The sequence below is a fragment of the Chrysemys picta genome, chromosome 2 (assembly GCF_011386835.1).
Source record: "Chrysemys picta bellii isolate R12L10 chromosome 2, ASM1138683v2, whole genome shotgun sequence".
Taxonomy (NCBI): domain Eukaryota; kingdom Metazoa; phylum Chordata; order Testudines; family Emydidae; genus Chrysemys; species Chrysemys picta.
Genome location: NC_088792.1, coordinates 135,695,786 through 135,713,380, shown reverse-complemented (window position 1 = coordinate 135,713,380; position 17,595 = coordinate 135,695,786). Strand labels below are relative to the sequence as shown.

Genomic DNA, 17,595 nt, shown 5'->3' with positions numbered 1-17,595 from the left:
CAAAAGTTTATTCCTGTGTATACATACCCAGAGAGGGACCAGGCCCAAGATCCCTGTGACGGGCAGGAGGGGTGATGGCAGCTAGTTAGGGTGTTACTCGTTCCAGCTGGGGTAGATGCAGTGTTGGTTAAAAGAAGGAAGAAGCTGAGAGAAGGTCTGAAGCCTCTCTTCCTGAGAAAGGAAGGATACATAGGCTGGGAGGCTCAGGCAGCAACACCCAGAAGGGAGTTGTGCGAGCTAGGCCTGTCTGGAGAGGGTTCCAGGCAGGGGGCAACTGAAAAGAGCTGAAGGAGACCAGAGTAGCCCAGTAAAAGGGTAGTGGCTGGAGAGAACTCTGGGGAATGTACCTCTGGATCAAAGGAGGCTGTGAAGCATGGTGCCTGAGAGAAGGATTTCACACCATGTGTGACTGTTTCTCCTGCTTTGCTTTAAAGACATTTCTGTTGGTCTGTGTTTCAGGGCCCGGGAGATGAGTACCCAATAAAGAGAATCCTGTTTGGGGTGGATTTTTGAGTTAAGTAGTGTCACATGTGCTTGATCGATTGGCTGGGACACCTGGCTTCCACTGAGCATCATGGAGGCAACTTAACACCTGACAAAGCCCCTAATAATAACCTTCTGATAACCATTCTTATGTGGATAGTGAGATGTTTTAGATGTCAATATGGAATCAAATTACCTTCTTATAATTGATTAATAATGTAAGAAGTCATTTGAGTATAGAGACGCTTATATTAAATTAGTTATCTCGTAATGCATAAGAAATTCCTCACTGACCTCAGAAAGACAAGAACTCTCTCTCCAAAGACTGCTGAGAAGAGAAAACAATAATTTATTTGACAAATTAAGTTTTAAGACATTAAGTATCACCTTAAATTTAAGAAAACCATTTTAAGAGCTGAAAGACTTTGATACAGAAGATAGAGTTTGGATTCCTTTGAAATACAACTTCCACACCTAAATGCTGAGAACTAGAGTGATATCTCAGAAAGTGAATGGAATGAATGAGTTTAAACTGTTTTTGAAGATGTTCTGAGAATTTCATCCCAGAAAGGTGAAAATCTACGTGACCATAAAGATTGAAGGAGGAATTACAAGCCTGCTGCATATGCATTAGTAGATAGCATCAACTCACGAATATGCTATCAAGAGAATCCCATGAAGGTTCTGTGACAATGTGAAAGTAACAGTGGCTGATATCTGAATGTAGCTAAACACCTGAAAGATGTGCTTTCCACCTTCAGTGAGGCTATGAAAGGAGAAGAAGGTGTATTCTCTTACACCTATGTACTTTATATATATTCTTGCTCTTATACTCTCAGCTCAGCCTGTTCATCTCATCACACCTTCAGGCTGAGATCTCTGAAAACAATCAAACAATAGCAGCAACAAGACAGCTAAGAAAATAAAGGAGCTACAACACAGCATCAAGAAGATGCAGGCTTCCAGCTGGCACTGCTGCTGTGACATGTCAACAGCAAGACTTCAGCATCATCGGTGAGATGGAGTTTGCAAAAGCACTGCCAAGGGATTAGATTTAAGATTTGTCTTGTAGTAATTTTACTGGATATTGAAATGCTACTGTAATTTTTGGTAATAATAGCTTTCTTCTCCTGTTAAATACCAGATTGTTTAGACTGTGTACTCCTGAAGAGGAGACGTGAGCTAACCTTAGAAATAATTGTATTTAACTTGAATATAACTTGAGACACTACGCCATGCCTTGTGTAGCTCCCGATTCCAGAGCCTGGCAGCTGCACCCCAATGCTGTCCAAGATCGCCTAGTCAAAGCCATCCTGCCACCCGTGGGGAAGGCTACTGTGAACTCCACTGGACAGTCAACAGCGACCAGACATCAGCATTAATAATGAGGAACAGAAGAGGATCCTCATAGTGGACTTCACAGTTCCTTTTGAGAACAGGACCCCAGGCTTCCTTGATGCCCGAGCTTGCAAGGTGGAGAAATACGCCCCTCTGGGCAATGCTTTGAGAGCTAAGGGTTATGAGGTTCAAACATAGGTGCTGATCGTTGGAGCCCTGGTCGCATGAGATTCTTGTAATGAGCGAGTGTTGCAGGAATGCTGAATCGGTCAGCACCATGCTCAGCTGATGCAGTGACTCATGGTGTTGGACACCATCAGGTGGTCAAGGGACATCTATTTAGACCAGAGGTTCTCAAAGCCAGTCCACCGCTTGTCCAGGGAAAGCCCCTGGCGGGCCAGGCTGGTTTGTTTACCTGCCACATCCGCAGGTTCACCCGATAATGGCTCCTACTGGCCACGGTTCACCGCTCCAGGCCAATGGGAGCTGCGGGAAGGGCGGCCAGCACATCCCTCGGCCCGTGCTGCTTCCCGCAGCCCCCATTGGCCTGAAGCGGCAAACCGCAGCCAGTGGGAGCCGTGATCAGCCAAACTTTCGGACGTGGCAGGTAAACAAACTGGCCCAGCCCGCCAGGGGCTTTCCCTGAACAAGCAGCGGACTGGCTTTGAGAACCACTGATTTAGAACATATCACCGGGTAATGGTAAAATGCCATTGAAAAGTGAAATCAGGAAAGTAACTGAAATACTTCTCATATGGATTGTATTTACTGAGGGACAACTTATCCTAAAATCTCAATAACTGAGGGGCAATCTATATTCATTGCTATATTTGCTTTCCACAAGCTACTCTGAGTATAACTTTTTATAAGTGATGTATCTGAATATTTAGATGCTAATATTTAAACTGTATTGTTGAATTTATTAACCTTAATTTGGGATATTGCAGAGAATGTACTATATGTATTTTATGACTTTTTAAACCAAACTTTGTACTTTTAGATCATTTAAGCATTACACCTAGATGTATGGAAAGTCTTTATTTAACCTGTGTATTAGATAATTTTAACATTTGCTTTAATACAAATTTTTAATTTGCTAGTCTCAAGCCCACTCCTTAAAAAGTAGGTTGGTGAGTTTACATAAAACATTGCTATTTTACATTAGTAACAGCTGAATGGCTTCTCTTAAGTTAGCTCAACTTTCTTCAGTTATGTGGGATCAATTCAGATCACTTACCTCTGCTTATTTGTAAATTTTGTTATACAGGATTCACCAACACTTCAAAGAAATTCCTTTGCTTGCCTAAATGTTGTCATTTATCTGTGATACATGTAAGCAGGAATCACTACTGAATTTGGGAATAATGTGCTTTGGTTTTATTTTACCTAGGGAAGAGTGTCCCCACAAGAGCAGATCCGCTCTTAACATGTAATCTCCATTGAAAAGTCTCCACAGAGTGATATATAGAAGGGATTGTATATGAAGTAACCATTCTGTACAGTGTATGTTCAGTATTTTTTGCTTTGCAATTGTTTTTTTTTCTTTCATAATAAAATATTCATGGTTAAATAAATATTCACAATTATCTTTAATCTTGGTGTCCCCTAAAGCATGGCACAGAACCCCATGTGATTAAAATAGATTGTCTCTCTTAATGCCACTTCAGGGATGTGATACACATGCACAATTAAGATTTGCCCCCTATGATTTCTTGTTTTTCTAGACAAGGTTTTAGTAAACAAAATTCAGTAACAGAACAAGAGAGTAATTAGTGACGCAACAAGGAAAGGATAGAGAACAATGAGGAGAAACAATTCCATAAGGTACCAGAACTTGAGCGAAAGAGTTGCATAATATAAAAGGGGCTCACTATTACAAGTGTAACACTGCCAGTGGGCTCCATATAATGGAACCCCAAATGTTTACCCTTCATGTGCAGGGCATGTAGGGCTTGAAAGATAACAGAATGGTCTGCTACATTGCACAGGAATGGGGAGCTTATGGAAACATGAGTGGCAGAAGTGGAGGACAGAATATAATTATAAATTACAATCTGATAGATGTTCTATGATCTTTGTGAAATAAGTTGGGGATCTCAGTGGGATTATTTACAGACTGGTGATTACATCACAAAAGCCATCAGTACATATGGCAGGATCTGAAATCAGATTATTGGCATAGAGCATTGGAGACTGAACTATGGAGCTTTGACTGCTGCAAACTGCAAACTAGTGATCACACATCTGGGGTTTGGAGCAACCTAAATTCCATTGTAGTGAAGAGCCTGCTCAGTAGAAAGCAAGTTGATCTTGTTACATATAACTAACATGAAATAGAATTCTAAATGATGAGGAGGATAGAGGTAGCATACCACCACCAAGTGCAGAGGCCCTCTAAGTCTTAATGACTCTATTGTGCCTTATAGTCCTTTGTTTGGGGAGAGGAGGAGGCTGTACAGAGTCACAATGATAATAAGAAAGTTATGTGAAGGGGGCATGTGCAGAGGGCATGTGACTAATCCTACACTCCTACTCCTACACTACATCCTTTCATGGGAGTTGTCATAACTATAAAGGGAAGGGTAACAGCTGTCCTGTGTACAGTACTATAAAATCCCTCCTGGCCAGAGACTCCAAAATCCTTTTCCCTGTAAAGGGTTAAGAAGCTCAGGTAACCTGGCTGGCATCTGACCTAAAGGACCAATAAGGGGACAAGATACTTTCAAATCTTGGGGGGGGGAAGGCTTTTGTTGTGTTCTTTTGTTTGGGAGGGCATTCGCTCTCGGGACTGAGAGGGACCAGACATCAATCCAGGTTCTCCCCATCTTTCTAAACAAGTCTCTCCTATTTCAAACTTGTAAGTAAAAAGCCAGGCAAGGCGTCTTAGTTTTACTTTGTTTTCTCAACTTGTAAATGTACCTTTTACTAGAGTGTTTATCTTTGTTTGCTGTACTTTGAACCTAAGACTAGAGGGGAGTCCTCTGAGCTCTTTGATTACCCTGTAAGGTTAATTTCCATACTGATTTTACAGAGATGATTTTTACCTTTTTCTTTAATTAAAAACCTTCTTTTTAAGAACCTGATTGATTTTTCCTTGTTTTAGATCCAAGGGGTTGGGACTGTATTCACCAGGAGTTGGTGGGAGGAAGGAGGGGAATGGTTAATTTCTCCTTGTTTTAAGATCCAAGGGGTTTGGATCTGTATTCACCAGGGAATTGGTGAAAGGTTTCGCAAGGCTTCCCAGGGAGGGAATCCATTGGGAATGGTGGCAGCGGGACCAGAGTTAAGCTGGTAGTTAAGCTTAGAAGTTTTCATGCAGACCCCTACATTTGTACCCTAAAGTTCAAAGTGGGGATACAGCCTTGACAGGAGTGAAGGGTATTTCCCCCTGTGTGGCGAGCTCTATGGTCCTGGCCTGCAAGGGAGTGAACAATGATTCTGACTGCCCTTCCCCATCATCTTTGCATGTCATGCACTCCCATAGGTGCTAGAGTGGAACAGCTTCTCTTCCCTGGGAAGTACAGAAGCAATTATGGCTGACTCCTTAGCAGGGGCACAAGAGGGAGCAGACCGTCTAGTTCCCTATCTCACTAATCCATTCCAGCAGTGGAGTGTGACATTATGCCCCATATTCTTCATATAAATGTTGTTTTAATATGAATATGGCATAACTAAGATATGTTTTATGCAAGATGGGTCATTTGAGCTATCATTGGAATGGTTATAATTTACTGAATATGATTATACAATTTGTATGCATGTATCATTTCTGTATCTGAAGTTAGGAATATTGACGATGTAACAATTACAACTGTGTATTTACTTGGGGAATGCCCACCAGACTGTATGCCCAATCAGCCTGGATGAGGCATTAGGAAGGACAATAGGACTTTGAAGATACTAATCTCTCTCCTTCCAGAAAAGGTTCTTGGGATGCTGCTGTGACACTGCAGGGTCATGTGATCATGTCACCCGGTACAGGATCCCATCTTGAAATGCTGGTACTTTTCCATGGGAAGGGGGTGGGGGTGAGCAAACTGGGAAACAAAAGATTTCCGCCATATGCAAATCCTATTTAAGGCTGGGGGGTGAGTTAATCTAGGCTCTTCTCCACTGCCTCCCTGACCAAGAAGGAAGACTGCTGAAAATACCTGAAGAAACAAAGGAAATAAGCTGGGAGGGAGGGACAGGGGCTGAGCACAGTTGAGAAAGGTCAACCTGTAAAAGGAATCCCTGGAGATGTAAGCTGAAGTTTACCTTCAAGAAACTCTGCAACCTGCTTGAAACAACATTTAGGGTGAGAAATTATTATTTGTAGCCAGTATTCTTTAGTGTATTAAGCTTAGTTTGCATGTTTTGTTTTATTTGCTCAGTAATCTGCCTTGATCTGTTTGCTATCCCATATAATCACTTAGAATTTACCCTTTGTAGTTAATAAACTTGTTTTTTGTTTATTTCAAAACCCAGTTTGTGAAATTCATGATGGGGGGGGAGTGAAAAGCTGTGCATATCTTCCTCCACATTGAGAGAGGAGGCGAATTTCATGAGCTAATGTTGTATAGATCTCTATACAGCAAAAGACAATATAATTTTGGGTTTACACTCTGGAGAGTGTGTGCACCAGAGTGCTGGGCAATTCCCGAGTTGAGTCTTCCCACACAGAGCTGATTGCAGACTGTGTGATTCTACAGCTGGGTACATCCCTACCTTTGTGTGTGCAGCAATACAGGGTGAGGGAGCCCAGCCTGGTGGAACGGGCAGGCTCAGTGGGACCCCAGCACATCAGGTGGCACCCCGGAAGAGGGGGTCCAACACATCACATAGGGAATCACTGGAACAGACCACATTAAGGGAGGTGGAACTCATGTGTTCTTAGAATGCTTTATCCAGAAAAGAATATCTTTGAAGATCTAATGTCTACCAATAGCTTTATTATGAAGGTCTGTTCTGCCAGTCAAAAAATAGGCTATTGTACCACCAATGTACACATGTAATCAGGGCCGGTTCAAGGAAGTTTTGCGCCCTAGGCAAAACTTCCACCTTGCACGCCCCCCCCCCAGCCCTGCGGCAGCTCCCCGCGCCCCGCTCCGCCCTGAAGTTCCCCCCCGTGGCAGCTCCCCCCCCATCATGAGGCACCCCACCTCCCACAGCAGCTCCCCCCCAGGGAGCCGTGCGGCAGCTCCCCCACAGCTCCGCCTCCTCCCCGAGCACGCTGCCTCTGCTCTGATTCTATTCCCCTCCCAGGCATGTGGCACCAAACAGCTGATTGGCGCCGCAAGCCTGGGAGGCAGGAGAAGTAGAGCAGCGACAGCGTGCTCAGGGAGGGGGCGTAGCAGAGGTGAGCTGGGGTGGGGAGCCCTGTGGCAGTTCCCCCCCCCTCACCCTGAGGCACCCCCGCGGCAGCTCCCCACCCCCCCGGCCCGTGGAGCCGTGCGGCACCTCCCCACCCCAGTTCACTTCTTCTCCACCTCCTCCCCGAGTACACCGCCCCTGCTCTAATTCTCCTCCCAGGCTTGTGGCGCCAAACAGCTGATTGGCGCTGCAAGCCTGGGAGGCAGGAGAAGTGGCGCGGCGACCACGCACTCGGGGAGGAACGCTGTAAAAAAAATTGGGAGTACAGCTTTTTGGCGCCCCAGGCAACCGCCTAGTTCGCCTTAATGGTAGCACCAGCCCTGCATGTAATTCATTAGCTTCTGTGAGAGTTTTGCATGCACATGGAAGGAACAAATTGGTTCTCTGGTCAATAAAAGACAAAATGGGGAAAATATAAAACAGCATGTGTTTCTACATACGTGAAAGCTTTATGTATCAGACAGTACTGTAATTAAAGCAAGCGTCCTCGCTTTTGTCTTACTCAGTTCTCCCACTGTATCTTTGGCAAAGTTGCTTCACTACTTTGACTTAATAAACCCATTTTGCAAATAGATAAACTAAAAGGTTTATAAATCTTGTTATGGGGATGCCTTGGTTAATTCCAAATACATCTCAATTAAGCATCTTGCTCATTTAAACAGAAGTTTTCTAAATGTTACACAATGTAATATTCACATGCAGTGTCTCTGCATGTCAATACTATCATATTAACACCTCTAATTGGCACACTGAGCAATTTTCTGATTTTGATTGTGTGAAACGGGAAAGTACTGTGTATGAGCAGCTTGTGATCTTAAACAAGAATTTGAAGTGTTATATGTTGGCTAAAGGTAAGAGTTTTCAGCCAGTGCACTGAGCTACAAAATTGTCAAAACAAAATGATTGAGTAAATATGATTATCCCTTTAAAATGAGAAATGTCTATTCAGAATTCAGTCTAAAAGGACAAATAGATTCCCTGAATCTTGGCCCCATCAAGGCTTTTTTTATTATCAGTTTTGCCTTGAAATGACTTTGACTGTACTTACCTAACTCCACAGTGGTGGGGCTAGCCTGAATCAGTTAATGTGTATAAAGAATTAAGAGCCTCAACTGAAACTGTTACATGAATGCAAAATTATTTCTAGTTTTTGTTGCCTGAATTAGTTTTTTTTAAAGCACCTTGAAGATGGAAAGTTCTAGCAGTCCTAAATATTGACATTTTGCATTTAATTTTCTTGTGCACTTGCAATATTGAAGAGATTAATTAGCTAACCAATTTTCCATGAGCTAGTATATTCAGCAGTTGATTTCTTCACCTTCAGCTGCCCTGCATGTTTTTTTTCAAATCCTTTATGATATGTTGCAATTGCAAATGGTCTGTAAGAGAGAACCAATTTATTTATCTGTAGAACAGTTTGAAATAAATCAAAATGTATTACTTTTTCCTCCTTTCTTGCAAAACTGCCTACTGAGTTTCTACTTAGGGAAATAATATTGCCATCTACAGTCACAGTGATATGCAGTGGCAGTTTCCAAACAATCACACAAATCACACTTAAAAAAATGGAGATGAAAACAGAATTCAGTATTGATCCTTTTTGAACATCCTGCCAAGAAGAATGTTTACAAGTTGATTATAGCCATAATTACATTTGACTGAGCCACTACCATATTGTGCCAGTGCTGTTATTTTCTTTTGAAAGTCCATAATCCTCCATTTCGGATAAGCTTCAGGATTCTATGGCCTTGTCTGCCCTGATAATTATGGGCAATTCTGTACTGCTGGTCTTACCACAGTGCGGCTCCACCACAGGTGGTAGTGGTGACAGCAGTACCGTAGAGTGGCTGCAGGCCTTTTTACCACCATGATGTCTGGAGTTGCACTTAAACATTTTTACCACTGTTTCTTCTCACTCTACTGAATCCTGCATACATCAGCATTCTCACTATTGGTTGCAGTGGTGGGAAGATTACCTGAAAATATCACCCTATATTCATCTCTTGCACATCCTACAAGGTGCTCCCTCCTGATCACCTACAAGGACTGCTGAGAGGGGAATCCAAGGCTCTGTGCTCTGGATTCCCTGGGTGTGTGCTAAGCCCCCAGAGCCTCAACGGGCTGCAGCATTGGTTCCTCCCATGGCTTTGTTAGCACATTTTCTGGGCACTAACTTTGGCTGCTACCACTTCTTGGCAATGGGGCTCCTGAGCTAACTTGCCCTAAGCCCTCAGGACCAGCACTGACCCCTGAGATATGCCCGTAACTTACACAAACCCCTTCCCAGAACTCCACCTCAAAGGTGTGAAACTTCTGGTTTACGGTTTAATTCTCTGGGGCACACAGCAGTTGTGAAGCTGTGAACACACACTCACATACCTTGCACAGTCTAACACATTTATGATTTTATACTTAATCACATAAAGCAGAGGAGCATATAGATCACTAAAAAACAGACACACTACACAAGTCTCTTTCTATCTCATCTTTCCCTTCAGAGGAATCTGTAGAGCATTGGTGCCCAGGCAGGGTGTGTCATGGTGAGGGGACTTTCCCTCACGGACTAGAGAATACCTGTGCAGACCAGTCTCTGCCCTTTTAAAAATTTCAACCCCCTGTTCCAGGTAAAACCCTTTCCAGCTTCCCCAGATGAGCACCGACCCCTGCCAGGTTACTGTTACCAAAGCAACCTCCCCACTGCTAAACCCGTTCTTCTGGACAGGGACCAGTTTCTTGCCAAGACAGATTTCCAACATTTTGGGACTTAGCATAGTTGTTATTCTTTTGCTCCCTGCCTTTGAATTTCAAGCCAACAAGGAGGCAATCAGACCATAGAGAAGGCATGAGGCTACACATTCAAAATGGAGTTTGCAGCCTGTCAGGGACACAAGTTTCATAAGCTCACACAGAATTCATAAATTGTACAGATATGATATCTTCACATATCATTTCCACTATAGATTCTTCTAGTGAAGAGTTAAATGGCACTGTATATCAGGAGAAAATGCATTATTGCTTATTGAATCTTTTGAGAAGCTGTCACATAATTGTGCACCCATGAAAATAATACTGAGGAAGAACTTGCTGGAGATCAAGGGGAAACACCCTTCACAATAGATCAGAATTAAATGTCTGTCCCTGTGGCAGGTTGGTGAACACTTATGAACTCAATTTACAACCTACCATTTTTTATTTTTTGAGATTCCTTTTGAAATTCACTAACACTGTATTAGAAATATGAGAACTGCTTTTCTTGTGTTGTGTAGGCTGTTGACTTGTCTCCACAGCCCAGGAAAGAACCAGTGCCATGTTAAGTCTGTTTCAGGCCAACTTTTCAAGGGCTTCATTTATTGATGCCACTCGTAATCTTCAACAAAACCCCAAATAAACAGTTCAACATAAAACTAACAGCCAAACCAGGTCCTTTCTCCTAATGCAGGGGCTTCCTGGCTGAACCTCCCTGCTCCTGGCAGCTCTTCCCTAGTCTTCCCACAGGCCATCAGCTCCAGGGCCTGCCACAGGAGTCAACCTGCTTCCTGTAGCTCTCCTCCCTCAACTGAACTCTTTCAACCTTTATAGGAATCATCTGCTCACCAAGCAATCATCTAGCCCCTTTCAGACTTTCACGCTCCAGATTGTTCTTAATGGGGATCAGAATATCTTTCAACAGGGCTGGCTAGCCTCAGGACTTCTAGTCCTTCAAGGGGCAGAGCACCCTGTTACATGGTGTGGTCAACACTGATGCTAAATTCCATCACTTCTTTGAGTTCTTCAGCAATGGGCACATCCCACTTAATAGCGCTCTTAACTGCCACTGTTGTCTGTGTGTGGAATCTTTCACTTTCATCCAACAGGCTTTGGCACACGTGCCACCTTTCAGCTCACAGGTGTCTGTGCCAATTTCATAAAATAGATTATTTTTCTCTACCAAATGAATGGATCCAAGAAGAGACTGACAATGACATGTATCATAGAGGCATGTGAGAACTACAGACTGATGAATCTGATAACATTTGATGTAATGAATCCATCGTAAATGATCCATTCATGAACGCGATGATACTTTCTTGGTTTGAAGTATCTGTTAGTCTGTGAAGAAGAATTTAAATGGATTTTAAAAATAGGCCTTGATCATGCAGTTGGATGCACTTGTATGGCCCTCTCTGCCAACTGAAGTTAACGTGACTTTGTGTAGATTCAAAGGTTCATGCCAATACATTCAGATGTAAAATCAGGGCTATAGTGGTGGACCTGACGCTGGCAGTCTTTTAGTGGGTTGCATTAGATTCTTAACTCCATCCTGATCATCTTCCATGGTATTTCACTAAAAGAACTTACAGAAATGTCCAAGTGCTGACACACAGGTGGGCTTTTGAATATAAACTTTAATTAAATGCAGCAAATATATTATCATACCACGAATAAAATTCATCCACGGCATAACTCCATTGCTAGCAATGGACTTATTGCAGGAATAAATGTGGCAGTATGTTTTCAAAGCAGCACCAAAAAATTAGCCTGCTTTGTGAGTATTTTATATACTGTCAAATATATGAAATAACTGTTGCATGAGTACACATTTCTTGTCAGTTGTTACAAGTGATATCTTTGAATTTAACAAGGTGACTGACAAAAAAGTTACATAGTTTGACAATTGTGTCAGCTCTCTGTTTCAGAATAAACTAGGATTAAGATATGCTCTTATGCTCTGTCAGGATCAAGGAGAGTGTTGGGGTTTTCTCTGCCTGTTAAAATATCTAATTTTCATATGTGTTTTTGATTTATAAAACATATCCTACTCATCATGTGTGAGAGAGCATGCACAAATCAAAAACATTTCTAGCTTTTTGATTATTGTGCTAAAGTTATAACGACATTTCCTAAATTAAGAAGTGACATCCCACTGACTTCTTCCCTTCCCACACCCCTTTTTCAGGCAAATGCCTGAAAAAAAAAAAGAGCCTCACACCTTGTCCTAAACATCAAATTTAGCCTCTTTAATCATGAGACAGGACAGGGGAAATGAAATCCAGAGACAAGGACTCTCCATTGAGAAGATCTTGACATCACCAATACCCTCATTAACATCTGTATGTTGTTACCCCAGTTAATCTCAATTGTTCTGATAGTAGCTGGGCCAAAAGATGATCTCTCACATAGCCAGGATCCAGTGCATAATGGACTTTTATGGATCAGTTCCTTCAATTTCCCAGCTCAAAGCACTCTGCTTTCCTGAAATTGGAGAGGAAACACTCATACATTCCCTTGCAGGTTCACATGATAACTTATTGGGTACCAAAATCCCGATTTCAAAAGCCCTGAGAACCTGGCAGCACTCATTTCTCTTAAATCTGACCACTTCACTTAGGAGCATAAATGGAATCTGAGACTCTTGACAATCTAATCCCCAATAATACACTCATTATGGACCTGATCCAAAGCCCACTGAAGCCTTTCTATTGACTTCAATGGGTTTTGGATGAGGCCTTGTAGCAGTTAAGAGTTCATACTGAGCAACAAGACCTGAACTGTCAGATTCCTTTCTTATCTGTCTTTTGTGGGTGGACTTAGACAGTAGATGGCTGCAAATGAAATAATTTTAAAAAGAAACAAAAAACATTCCCTCTACAGCTCAACGAAGAAAACTAAGTTGTATTCTTAAATGAACTGGAGGGAATAGCTTAGTGGTCTAAGCTTTAGAATTACAATATGGAAGCCTCCCTCAAATCATAGATTCAAATCTTGGCTAGTTCAATCGGTCATTCTTTACAGGTATATTAAATGATAAACAGGCACCACAAAATTTCCTACATGGAACCATTTCATAAAAACAAAGGTTCTGTGTATTGTGTGTGAATGTTATAATGAACTCATTGGTCTAGGACAACATTTTCTCTGCCACACTATTGTGCAGTTTATGGTTGGATTTCCACATCAGAGATGGCTACATTACAATGGTGCTGATTATATATTTGTAAAGTGCTTTGTTACTAAATTTGTGTGTATACTTTACAGTAACAAAAGGTTATAAAGGGGACCTGTGTGGGAGAGATTAATGAGGAACTTTTGCATTTTTGGATTGTTCACTGGAAATGTTCATCATTATCAATTTTAACAATGGGATTTGCTGTATGGTTCTTGTGAACATGCAGAGAATAATTATTACTTTTGTTTCCCTGCTTGAATTTTAAAGTATTGAAGATGCCTGAAAATGGCAAGAGGAATAGGTCACTGGTCAGCAAACAGTTATATGTAAAGTCACATCACTGCCTGGTTAAACAAACTAAATAAAGAGTAGTCTTGTAATGATTTTCTTTGTGTTCAAATTGCAAGATCAAGTAGGTTTATTTGCCCACATGCTTAAATCCCCTTACTGAGCTGTGTAAAGTACAACAGATAGTAATCAAAGTATTGATCAACCAATTAGTCATCACAAGTAATTACAGCACATGAATCCTAATGAAAACCTAATTCATTTAATTACTTTCAAAGTAAAGATTATAAAGGCAGCTCCTCTTGGTTCAAGGAGTATGCTCCTGTAATTAGCCTGGAAAGGCAGGTAAAACCACAGAGACTAAGTGACCAGACTGAATTTTGTAGCTCTTAAAACTAAGCCTAACTGACACCACACTTTCAAGTAGGCACCACAGACAAGATGATGAACGTTTTGATTATTCTGTCATCAAAGGGATGTCAAGTGACATGTCCTAACTATTTATCTGTCAACTACTTTTGCAACATTTCAGACACTTTCTCCTTTCACATTATAGCAAAAAACCCAAAATTATATACCACTTGCTTCAGAGTGTCACACTGGGTATATAAGATCAAAGTGTTCCTGTCTGAAGAGTCAGTTCTGCCTCACAGTACATTAAGCTATAGTTAATAACCTGTGAGGGCACTCTTGTCAAATGTTTTCAGAGGCCTCCATACCCTGTGCCATCCAGCCTTTACTGAACTCAGACCCGTCATAGACGTGAGTGTGAGAGAGAGCTAGTGTGATCCACAGAAACAAGGATATTGCATGGGCAGCCAGTGTAATCCTGAAAGCTACATAGATGTTGCTGGTAGATGTTCCATTTGTTATCTTGGTTGCCAAATAACTCTTCTCATTTTAATCATATACTTGGATCTGTGTTTAAAAATTATCTGAAAGGAAAAGAAAAGAGTCTACAGGCATTTCCCACTAAATTAGATTACTCTTCATAAGCGATAAGCACAGGATGTTCTATACATAAATGCCAAGACTGTGAAAATCAAATGTTACTGTTAATATACTCAGAACAAATTTGAGGCAACAAATTCCATATTTGCCATGAAGCATTTGCAAAATAATTATTTCTATATTATAGAGAAAGATAGACATTATCCCCCCAAAGTACTACTAATGCATCTGGAATAATCAAATTACAGAACATGTAATGGTTAAAAAGTCATTGTTCCTGGTAACTTACATCTCTTTAAGCTTCTTTACCATCTGTAAACACAACTTTAAACCTGAGAAAAGGAGAGAATTGAATTTTCAGCCACTGCCATTGGTATTGAGAGTTTAAATAAATAAGAGGCATTTTTCCAAGTTGCTGGAAATCAATGGGAACATGAAGGCTAGATTATCCTAAATGTAATTGTGAAACAACATGGGAGGTCATCAAACTAATGAATGCATGAGGCAGCCGTATCAAATTAATTTGCTCCATATTGATTTTTAGTCAACCGCTTTCATAACTGCAGTAATGGTGATATGTAAAGGTGTAAAGAACGCTGGACAAAATCACTGCAGCAAGGCCCTTGGTAATGGAAAGTTACATTACTGTTAAAAACCTTGACAGAAGAATATATGTAGATCACATCTCTGGAGTATAATATCATTTTATGTAGTAAGCAGTGGATTTATGTCTGGCTGTGCCATGAGGAAACTGCTTTAGTGCTGCTTTTAAAGTTGCCAAAGATTCTACTTCATTTGTACTATGTGATACATAAGACGTTCCCTGAAAGGTGTGTAAATGACTTAATTAAAGTGCACCTTACAGTGGATGTACTTAAGAAGTTCTTTCAGGTTCTACAGATATTTCTGGTTCAAGTGGTATCAGGGCCGTCTCTAGGATTTTTGCCGCCCAAAGCAAAAAAAATTTTAGCTGCCCCCCTGCCGCCCCAACCCTGGGCTTTCCCCCACCACCTGCACCCCCTGCCCTGGGCTCTCCCCCCCGACCCGCACCCCCTGCTGCCCCAGCCCTGGGCTCTCACCCCCCCACCCGCACCCCCTGCCCTGGGCTCTACCCCCCGACCCGCACCCCCTGCTGCCCCAGCCCTGGGCTCTCACCCCCCCACCATTACTCCCACACACACACCTCCTGCCACCCCAGCCCTGGGCTCTCCCCCCCCCGCCCTGCACCCTCCTTACGCCGCAGCCCTGGGTCACTGGTAACTTGTTCCCAGGGCAGGTCATTCAGCAGGAATTTTGGATGTGCACAGAACACAGACAGGATTGGTTCCCATATGGTTACAGAACTGCAGTAAAGTGGAAAAAATTTCAGCTTGTGTGATTGGAGGATATCTGGATGCATATTATAAGACTGTCCTACATAAATGAGGAAAAGTTGAGGTGCCTTTATTATTCTTTTGTTCCACTCTTTCTTTCTATGGGGAATTTGCCAATGCAATATCACTGTCTTCCTTTTAAACAAAAAAACAAACAAAAGGCAATGGCTGTTGAAAATAGCAATTCCAGTCCTAATAACCACTGGGAAGCATTTCTTGCTCAATTTTATCCTACTTTTTCTACAGCAAGTTACAGTGGATCAGTATATTTGATTTGGGAGAAATGAAGTAACAGCCGCCCAAACTGAGCTTGAGCACTCCTGAATTTTGAGGTGTTCAAATCTGGAAGACAGGTGCTGGGGGGCGCTGTGGCTCCGCAGGTGAGCACGACAGCATGTATGCAGCAGTGTGTCTGGCGTTGCGCGAAGCCAGACACGCTGGTCTGAGTGGCACGGTAAGGGGGTTGGGGGGTTGGAGAAGGGGTAGGGAGTTCCGGGGGGGCAGCCAAGGGACAGGGAGAAGGGGGGTTAGATGGGTTCGGGGGGGGCAGTCAGAGGACAGGCAGCAGTTGGATAGGCATGGAAGTCCCAGGGGTTTGTCAGGGGACAGATAGGGGGTGGGTCCTAGGGGGGAAGTTGGGGGGGTCTCAGGAGGGGGCAGTTGGGGACTTAGGAGAAGGGAGGCTTAGATAGGGGTGGGGTCCCGGGAGGGGGCAATCAGGGGACAAGGACCAGTGGGGCTTAGATAGGGGGTGGGGTCCTGGGGGGCAGTTGGGGCAGGGGTCCCGGGAGGGGGTGATCAGGGAGCAGGGGGGTTGGATGGGTTGGGGCAGTCAGAGGGAGTGGATGGGGGCAGGGTGGGGCTACCCTCCCTCCCCATGGAGTGTCCTATTTTTTGAACGTTAAAACATGGAATCCCTACTAACAGCGCAGCTCTCCATTCAAAGCAGGCTGCAGCATGAGGTCTCAGCTTCCTCACTCCCTCGCCCTCTTTCCTGTTGGTAGTGGCCAAGGGAATGCTGGGAAATGTAGTTCTTTCCCTGCTCCAGGGCTGGCTCTATAGGCAGGGAGCTAACCAAGGAACTACAGATCCCAGGGCCCCCTGTTGGTTCTCAGCTCCCATGCTGGATCTCTGCCACCCCTGCAAATGGGCTACCCCAAGCACGTGCTTGCTTTGCTGGTGCCTAGAGCCGCCCCTGAGTGGTATTCCCCATTTTAAATATAAGGAGTATTTCTCAAATGTGTAATCACTCTAAAACTGAATGTTACGTGTACCCTCTGTACCAAACAGCTAATGGGGCAAGGAAGCAGCCAAGGAATGCAGTCTCTGTGTGGCCAAAAAGTACTGGAATATGATGGGGTTATAGATATGAAACAGGAGTGGTGTGCTGGCTAGTAGATTGTGTATGGAGTGTGGTGCTGCTGACAGAGCAGAGATATATGTACTTTCATGGCAGATGGGCACCACTACATGTAGTTGCCCTGGTTTGCAGATGTAGTTTTTCCTCTTTTCAAGTACTAGCTCATGGCAAAATGACTTCAGTGAAGATTATACAGCCAACAGGAAACTTCCTTTTTCCCCAAAAGGAAACTGAAATTTGTTTGGTCCAGTAATGAAGACCTGTATCTGTGCAGGCAGAGCCCTCAGTTTCTGTGGAGCTTCAGTGAACATGCAGGGTTCTGCCCACAGAGAGCCAATTGCAGGTTCCAGTTATTTTAAGGGGATTAGATGAAGAGACATCTTCACAACTGAAGATATGTTAGCTGCAGCAATCAGAGGAGCAAGAAAAACAGAGTGAGGCAGAGAGAAAAATTAATTTAAATTAAAAAAAAATCCATTTATCTTTCTTTCTAACCTAGACCTTTCCAGATTTTGTATCTGTTT

General features: G+C 42.9%; 1 long non-coding RNA gene across 1 annotated transcript; it reads right to left on the bottom strand.

Annotated features, from left to right (window-relative positions):
• Window positions 1–12,285: 12,285 nt before the first annotated feature.
• Window positions 12,286–16,723, bottom strand: LOC135981124 (uncharacterized). The gene is made up of 3 exons (XR_010598087.1): window positions 16,637–16,723; window positions 14,628–14,670; window positions 12,286–12,405 (listed from the first exon to the last, which is right to left on the bottom strand). It is a non-coding gene; the product is annotated as an uncharacterized LOC135981124 (long non-coding RNA).
• Window positions 16,724–17,595: the final 872 nt, after the last annotated feature.